Below are 6000 nucleotides of genomic sequence, written 5' to 3'. Positions count from 1 at the left end.
ACTATATGTATAAATATAAATGGGTATGTATGAACTATTGAATAACAAAGACTTTTCAAAGCAGAAACTATAAAGAAAAAGACTGAAAAATGTGTATGAAAACATAAAACTTCTATATATCTGGAAAATAGCATTAATAAAACTATAACAAAGGAAATGATTTACAAGACATACGAGTCGAAGTGCATAATAACTAAAGAGTTTATATAAATTAGTCAAAAGATAAACATCCCAAAATAAAAAGATGAGTGATGCAATTTATAAACTATGACAATACCAACAGTTGGTAAAAACATACCGAAAAAAAGTCAAATTCAGCAGTAATAATACAAATAAAGCAAAACAATGAGATAACATTTTATTATGTGATTTTGGGTAAGTTACTGATACTTTCTATACTTTATTCTTTGAAATTTAGCTTTTATTTTTTATCAGACTAATGCATGTATGTTGTTTTACATGTATGTCATTTTTCAAGTTAAATAAAACAATAAAGATAATAACAAAAATCAGCAGCCACCTGCCTTTGCTCTCCTCACTGTGGATTTCTGCCTTCTCTGGGCAACCACCCTCAGCTGTTTCTTCTAGCAAATAGGACATGAGGCCCTGAGGTATGTGATGAGTAAAGGAATAAATAGTCACTGCTTGAGAGGGCTGCCACTGAAGCCGTGTCCTGAATGAAGGTTTCTTTTAAGGCTAGGCAAGGATGGGAGCACCCAGAGAAGAGGGTGGATCTGTAAGGGTGTGTGAGCTGTAAGCTGTTCCTGCAGAAGGAGGGTGTGCAGGTGTAGCCAGGAAGTACAGAGCATCCTGGGGATAATGCACAGAGAACCGGTGGCCAGAGTGGCTGACTCCTGAGCGTTATCAGATAAAAGAGGGAATCGAAGGTGTTGGGGTTTTAGTTTCCATTCTCTCTTTTTTTTTTTTTTTTTTGCGGTACGCGGGCCTCTCACTGTTTTGGTCTCTCCCGTTGCGGAGCACAGGCTCCGGACGCGCAGGCTCAGCGGCCATGGCTCACGGGCCCAGCCGCTCCGCGGCATGTGGAATCTTCCCGGACCGGGGCACGAACCTGTGTTCCCTGCATTGGCAGGCAGACTCCCAACCGCTGCGCCACCAGGAAAGCCCCTGCAGTCTCTTTGAGAGCAGTGGATAAAGCATAGCCTGGGACTAGAAGGTTGGTCTCACTTGGTTGGGCTGATGGAGGACCTAAACATGGCAGACTCACACGAGCTCTTAGTAAGGCATTAGCCCAGCACATGGCAGCAGGAAGCATTTGTTAATGTTAGCTATAATTAGCGTTCAAATTATTTTATTGGCAAAAGTGCGTGTATTTGATAATACCAAGCATAGGTGGGAATGTGAGAGCTAGGTACTGTTGCTGATACTGAATTAAAACAAATTTTCTAGAAGGCAACTTGGCAATATATTACAAAGAGGTTTTGGGTTTTGCTTTTTAGGTATGTATGCATTGAGGTAGTAACTTCATAGGAATTTATTCTAAAGAAACAACTAGATAGATACACAACCAGGTGTGTATAAGGTGATTCATTTCAATGTCATTTACAATAGGAAAAGCCAGAAAACATAACTAACTAATCAACGATAGAAATTGGTAAAATGAGTCCCAGACCAAAGATAGAAATACTATAAAGTTATTAGAAATGTCTTATATGGGAAAACTATTAAGTTTAAAAGTAGTCTGTATAATGTGATCTCAAATATATAAAGTACATATTCATACATGTATAGAAAAATATCAAAACAGTGATTATCTCCAGGTGGTATGATTTTTTATGTATGTTTTTCTGTATGTTACAGATTTGCTTCACTGAAATTTTCTTTTCTATTTTTTCCTTTTTTGGTTATGGAGGGAAAAAACCTCAATAATGTTGTTGAAAAAAGTATAAAGGTCTGTGTCACTCAAGTTTACGCTTCATTATCTACTCTTTTAATTCTTTAATTTATTCTCTAATCGATCAATGAGTATAGTTTTGTCTTTTCCAATCTGGAAACTGTCTTACAGAAAACACTTTTGACATGGAGGAGTTTCCTATTATTCTCAATGTTTCTTTCAGACCAGAGCAATTAACCCCCCTTTAAACAGTGCCTCTACTCTAGTGACAGCAGAAGTCTGCCAAAGTCACTAAACTCACCAATGTCCTGTAGCCTCCCATAATTCCATAGCGGAAATACTGATTGTCTGTAATAGATGCAGATCTCTTTTATTGGCACTGTGAAGAGGGTATTTCTGCTTCAGAACGGCATTAACAGGGGCTCCATTTCTCTTCTGTCTTTTTCAGAGTATCTAGAACATAACGTATCAGCAACTTGATTAAGAAAGCTGATAGTGGCATTACTAACAAAGGCCATTCTCACTTTACCCGAATAGTCTCAAGCAGTAGGTATTAATAATGTTTGTGGTGTGAACCAACAAATCTGAGGAAGCACATCGGATACCTACAGCAAGCTCAAAGCCAAATGAGAAAATTGTTCCAGAAAATAACAGATGCTCTCAGATCAAATATATCTCCCCAGAGGAAAAAGGAACAAACATAGAAAATAACTCCAGACATGATCAGGACATCCAACTGAGGAAACATCAATATATAGACCATTCAATTAAAAATTATCTGCCCAGGGTTTGTTATGATATCCGTCTTTGATTTGGAGATCTGGGAATGATAGATAAAATAAATTAGGAGAATCAGAACAGCCTTTGGGCTTCCAAAATCCTATGCTATACCTGTTAGAGCATTTTGTAATTGGGAGGTCAAGTAAAGTGTGGGAGACAGTGTTGGCTTAAGAGTCAAGCAGAAATGTGTTTTAAGGCCAGTTTTGGCAATCTAGATGTGTGAGCTTAGGCAAGTAACTGAATTTCTCTAAATCTACTTTATCTGTAAAATGGGTGTAGATTATCTACCTCATAGGATTGATGTGAATATGAGTAAAAGAATTTATAAAAAATGTCTGGTATAGGTCCTGTAGACACTCCACCAATGGTGGCACTGAACATTACTGGTAACATTCCGAGACCAATGCACAACACCATGTAGAGAAGCAAAACAGACTTCGATAAACAGAAATGATCAAGTGGCTTAAAGAGGCATCCAGTTCCTTATTGGAGAAAATAACAGAACACTTTAGTTTAAGACTAATCATGGGGCTAGCCCACTGAGTGACCATGTGTTGTAGCAATATCTAATCAAATGGACATTTACATGTTTATGGGAATCTTGAGTTAAACTCTTCCATATTAAAGTACACACTCAGAATGTGGCCAAAAGATATCACCACCCCAGAAAAAGGCTTGGGGAAAAAAAAGTATTGTCTAGAAATTTTAAAGATACTCTTGAGGAAAACCAGAATTTCATCTAATGAGGAAATTTAAAAAATCACCCCAAGGAAATTGACAATTTTCTAGAAAGTTCCTAGTGGCTAGAGAGTTGGTATGGAAGTGAAAAAATGTGGAAGGTCATATTGCTGACACCTAACCGTAAAAAAAGTCTACGATGTTGTAATAGACACATTTTATTATTACTTTTTATCAAAAATTTGAAATGCCTTCACATCTTGCTTTGGGTCTAGAACAAAAATCTATCAAGGTGGCACAGGAGAGAAATCATGGGATCCAGGGTTAGGGTTATAAGATAGGTCCCCTACTCTGTCTTTCCTAGTTGACTGACCTTGAGGGATTTGTTTAACTCCTACAGCTGTTTTTCCATCTGTAAAATGGTGATTAAAATGCCTATCTTTGGCTGTTGCTTCATCACTGAGCGTCTGTGGAGTCATAAAAGCTGAGATATACTGGCTGTAGTTTACATAAAGTTCTCAGTGAGTCCTGAAAACCTGGATGGAGTCATCTCAAAGATGAGTTGGGAGATTTTGTGGTAATATGGGGGGAGAGTTTGGGGTACAACCAATACAGCTAAGTCCTTGGGGAAGTCTAGGAGGAAATTTCTGAAAATTGACTTAAAACTTCAGACTTGGGGAAACATAATTTTATTTAACAACAAAAAAGATAAAAGTGTAATGTCTGATGCCACTTTTATTCTAAAATTTTCTTGATCGTTTCTTAACTTCATCATAATGAAATAAACACAGTGCGACAGATATCTTACGTAGATAGATGCACAAGTTAATGAAATGGCATTTTCTGGGCGGAAGGGAAGGATATTTTGAATGTTTCCATGGAATTAAATTGACCTGTTCACATGTTTCCATGGTAAGAACTGCTGGCCTTGCCAGGCATGTTGGACACACTTGGGGGTATTGTGGGAATCTGGTGGCCAACCCAATCACAGTCATATGGCATTCATCTGGACAAAACTCAGCTTTTTTTGTATAGTTAATTTACAATGTTGTGTTGGTTTCAAGTGTACAGGAAAGTTGGACAGAACTCAGTCTTAAAGCTGAGATTTCGAACCCTCCTACACTATTGGTGGGAATGTAAATTGGTACAGCCGCTATGGAGAACAGTATGGAGGTTCCTTAAAAAACTAAAAATAGAACTACTGTATGACCCAGCAATCCCACTCCTGGGCATATATCCAGAGAAAACCATAATTCGAAAACATACATGTACTCCAGCGTTCACTGCAGCACTAGTTACAATAGCCAGGACATGGAAGCACTCTAAATGTCCATCAACAGAGGAATGGATAAAGAGGACATGGTACATATATATACTATGGAATATTACTCAGCCATAAAAAAGAACAAAATAATGCCATTTGCAGCAACATGGATGGGCCTAGAGATTGTCATACTGAATGAAGTAAGTCAGACACAGAAATACAAATATCATATGATATCGCTTATATGTGGAATCTAAAAAGAAAAAGGGTACAAATGAACTTATTTACAAAAGTGGAGTCACAGATGTAGAAAACAAACTATGATTACCAAGGGATAAGGGGGGGAGGGATAAATTGGGAGATTGGGATTGACATATACACACTACTATATATAAAATAGATAATTATAATTAAGGCTTCCCTGATGGTGCAGTGGTTGAGAGTCCTCCTGCCGATGCAGGGGACGCGGGTTCGTGCCCCGGTCCGGGAAGATCCCACATGCCACGGAGTGGCTGGGCCCGTGAGCCGTGGCCGCTGAGCCTGCGCATCCGGAACCTGTGCTCCACAACAGTGAGAGGCCCACGTACCGAAAAAAAAAAAGATAATTAATTTCCGGGAAGATCCCACATGCCACGGAGTGGCTGGGCCCGTGAGCCGTGGCCGCTGAGCCTGCGCATCCGGAACCTGTGCTCCACAAGAGTGAGAGGCCCACGTACCGAAAAAAAAAAAAGATAATTAATAAGGGCCTGCTGTATAGCACAGGGAACTCTACTCAATACTCTATGATGGCCTAAATGGGAAAAGAATCTAAAAAAAAAAAAGAGTGGATATATGTATATGTATAACTGATTCACTTTGCTGTACACCTGAAACTAACACAACATTGTAAATCAAATATACCCCAATAAAAAAGAGACTATAGACTCTTAAAAAAAAAAAAGCTGAGATTTCATTGAGGGTCAGGCCTACAAGGCCAGGTTTACAGTGCCTAGTTTATATTGTTTACTGATATGGGGCGGTGAAAATATTTTATAATAGTAAACCCAATTTAAAAAATCATCCAGTTTGCAATCATATTGGAAAAAATATTTTTGTGTCCAGGAAACATTATGACCTAAAATTCCACAATTTTCATCGTCAAATAAAAAGCCTTGATCGGCTTGGCTGAACTGCTGACACACACAGACTTTTCAAAAAAGGAAAATGTTTTTGTAGTGGCGTGCCAGTAGGTCGAAAGTGAGCTGTGCTCCATCTTGTAATTCACTGCAGCGTGTGCAGAGATGTGTGTATCTTAAGAGGCGTAAAACAACAGAGAAGAAAGGCAGAAAGGAGGTCCTCTTCTTGATTTGCAAAAGGCCTCATGTTGCCCTTGTTTTTCTACTGACACAATTTATAGGCTCCTGGACCTTTTGATATTCCTCCATCA

This window comes from Neophocaena asiaeorientalis, unplaced genomic scaffold, assembly GCF_003031525.2.
Source record: "Neophocaena asiaeorientalis asiaeorientalis breed wild unplaced genomic scaffold, Neophocaena_asiaeorientalis_V1.1 scaffold99, whole genome shotgun sequence".
In the NCBI taxonomy this organism is placed as follows: domain Eukaryota; kingdom Metazoa; phylum Chordata; class Mammalia; order Artiodactyla; family Phocoenidae; genus Neophocaena; species Neophocaena asiaeorientalis.
This window is presented reverse-complemented; position numbering follows the sequence as displayed.